Source organism: Mus pahari, chromosome 3, assembly GCF_900095145.1.
Source record: "Mus pahari chromosome 3, PAHARI_EIJ_v1.1, whole genome shotgun sequence".
Classification (NCBI taxonomy): Eukaryota; Metazoa; Chordata; class Mammalia; order Rodentia; family Muridae; genus Mus; species Mus pahari.
The window spans coordinates 20,141,202-20,143,995 of NC_034592.1; the positions used below are offsets into that span (position 1 = coordinate 20,141,202).

At 45.9% G+C, this 2,794-nt stretch overlaps 1 non-coding gene across 1 annotated transcript; it reads left to right on the top strand.

The window, feature by feature from the left end:
- Positions 1-2,362: 2,362 nt before the first annotated feature.
- On the top strand, positions 2,363-2,477 carry LOC115063762. The gene has a single exon (XR_003843634.1). It is a non-coding gene; the product is annotated as a small nucleolar RNA SNORA76 (small nucleolar RNA).
- The last annotated feature ends 317 nt before the right edge of the window (positions 2,478-2,794 follow it).

Below are 2,794 nucleotides of genomic sequence, written 5' to 3' on the forward strand. Positions count from 1 at the left end.
TCCTATTCAAGAACAGTGCGTAAGCTCGATAGCTGAGCTGTCTCTACAGCTGCCTTTTATTTATTTTTAATTACATTTATTTGTTTGTTTATTTATTTACTTATTTATTTATTTTGTGTGTGTGTGTCTGCCTGTGGGGCTGAGTGGCGTGTTGAGTATGTGTGTGGTGTGGGGAGAGCAGGATACAGAGTTCAGGAGTTGCTTCTGTCCCTCCACCAAGTTCTGGGGAACCAAGTCAGGTAGCCAAGCTTAGCAGCAGGTGTCTTTACCCAGTGAGCCATCTCACTGGCCAAGGGCTCTGTTTCCTGAGTTTCCTTTCTGCCTACCAGGCTTCTGACATTGTCCCCAGGTCTCTCTGTGGTCAGCCCACACTTCATCTTCCTCCCCCTTACTAGCCTTCGTGCTACCCAGCCTGCCTGGGGGGGGGGAGACTCCAAACTAGGTAGGGTCTTTCTCTTCCCTCTCTCTGTCCCTCCCCTGGGCACCCCGAGCATCTCTGTGGGTTCATCCTTGCTGTTTTTCTGCTTCCCCTGTTTCTAAGAAAGGCTTCATTCCCAGGCTAGTCTGGCGGCTGATTCTTCAGCTCCTTTGTAGCATGGATTGAACACTCATTGATACATGATTGAAAAAGGCTTGGGGTGTAGCTCAGCGGTGTGGCACTTGACTATTGTGCAGGAGGGCATGGGTTCAATCACTAATACCTCGAAAATGTATGTGTGCACGTGTGTGAAGGTGGAGGTTGGAGGATGGGGAATTTAAAGTCATCCTCCCCTATATAGGGACTTTGGTACTAACATGGGGTGCATGAGACCTTGGAAGAAAGGTGTGGGGGAGAACAAAGCCAGCATCAGTGCCTTTGCTTACCATCGGACATGCTAGAATGAAAGGCTGACAATGACAAATGCCAGCAGGAATATGGAGCAACTGGAGTGCTGGTGCTCATGGTCCCTCATGTGGGCGTAAAGCACAACAGACATCTTGGGGGAAAAATGTTTGCTGATTTTTAGCAATACAAATACTTCCTCTATGAACCAGAAATTCCATTCTTGGCTATTTGCGTAAGACAAATGAAAATGTGTACTAATCATAAGACTTCCAGACATTCAGTCAGACATTATTTGTTCATAGCCCCAAACCTAAATGTCCATCAACAGGAGACTAGATCTAGACACTCTGTAGTGTGTCTGCACAGGGGAATACTATAGCAATAAAAATGAATGGCCTACCAGCAGGCAACAATATGGATTCCTCTCAGGAACAGTGTGTGCAAAAGAGGCCAGGTGTGGTGGCGCTGGCCTTTGATCCCAGGGTTCAAGAGGCAGAGGAGGAACGAATTTCTATGAGTTTGAAGCCAGTCTGGTATCCATAGGGAGTTCCAGGCCAGACAGGGCTGCATGCACAGAGAGACCCTGTCTCAAAAAATGATGATGATGATGATGATAATACATTATTGTTTGATTCCATTTATATGAACTTCTAGTACAGATGAAATTGTTTTGTTATGATAAAAGTCAAAGTAGTAGTTATCTCTGGGCAGAGTGGCACATACCTTTAAACTCAGCACTCTAGAGGCTGAGGCAGGTGAGTTCAAAGCCATCCTGTTCTACATGGTGAGTTCCAGAACAGCCAGGGAGACCCTGTTCTTTTTTTTTTTTTTTTTAATTTGATGTGTATTTTTATTTTAATTATTTATTTTATGTATATGAGTGTTTTGCCTGCATGTGTGTCTGTGTACCTTGTGTGTACTTGGTACCCACAGAAGCCAGAAGGGAGAATTGGATCACCTAGAACTAGAGTTATGGACAGTGATGAACTGCCGTGTAGGTGCTGGAAATTGAACCCAAGCCCTCTGGAAGCTGGCAGTACTCTTAGCCCTTGAGCCATCTTTCCTGCCCAGAGACCCTGTTCTTAAAAAAAAAAAAGTGATTATTTGCGAAGTAATGTAGCCTGTGAGTGAGAACTTCTTGATTTTTTGGTTTCCAGAAGTGTTTTATATAAGCTGAAGAGACAGCAGGATGCACACACACACGTGCACTCATGCATAAGTGTGTACCACATACACACAGAGACAGGTATCATGTAGCCCAGGCTAGCCTGGAACTCGCTACATAGCCCAAGCTAAGTTCCATCTTACAGTGATCCTTGTGCCTCAGCTTCCCAAAATATGTACCACTGCACCCAGCCCAAATCATACTTTATTTTTCTTAATGAGTGCTCTGCCGCATATACATCTGCAGGCCAGAAGAGGGCACTAGATCCCCTTATAGATTGTGGTCAGAGATGTGGTTTGGGAATTGAACTTGGGGACTTTGGAAAAGCAGCCAAATGCTCTTAACTGCTGAGCCGTCTCTCCAGCTCCCAGGTCATACTTTTGAGACTCACTGAGGGGTTAAACGGTGGCACCGAGGCAGTTGCTGGCACACAACTGGTGCCCCCCTGCCCATCTCCGTGGGCCCTTTTAAATGCTAGCTACAGGCAGAGACAAAACCAAACAAAACCAACAAAAAGGCTCCCTGAGAAGGGCTGGATGCTGTGGCACAGTTGGTAGAGTATTTGCCTAAACGTGCTCAGAGTCCTGGCTTTCGCCCCCTAGCACTGCATCATCCCACCACTTGGGAGAGCAGGAGCCGGAGGATTAGGAATCCAAGGTCATCTTGCTTACCTGGTAAATTTGAAGCCAGCCTGAGCTACATGAGCCCCTGATTCAAACAAAAACAAAATCCCTGTCACCTCCTACTGAAAGCTGGGCCTATTTGTAAAGCAAACAAAGGAAAGAAAAAGGGAACAAATAAAT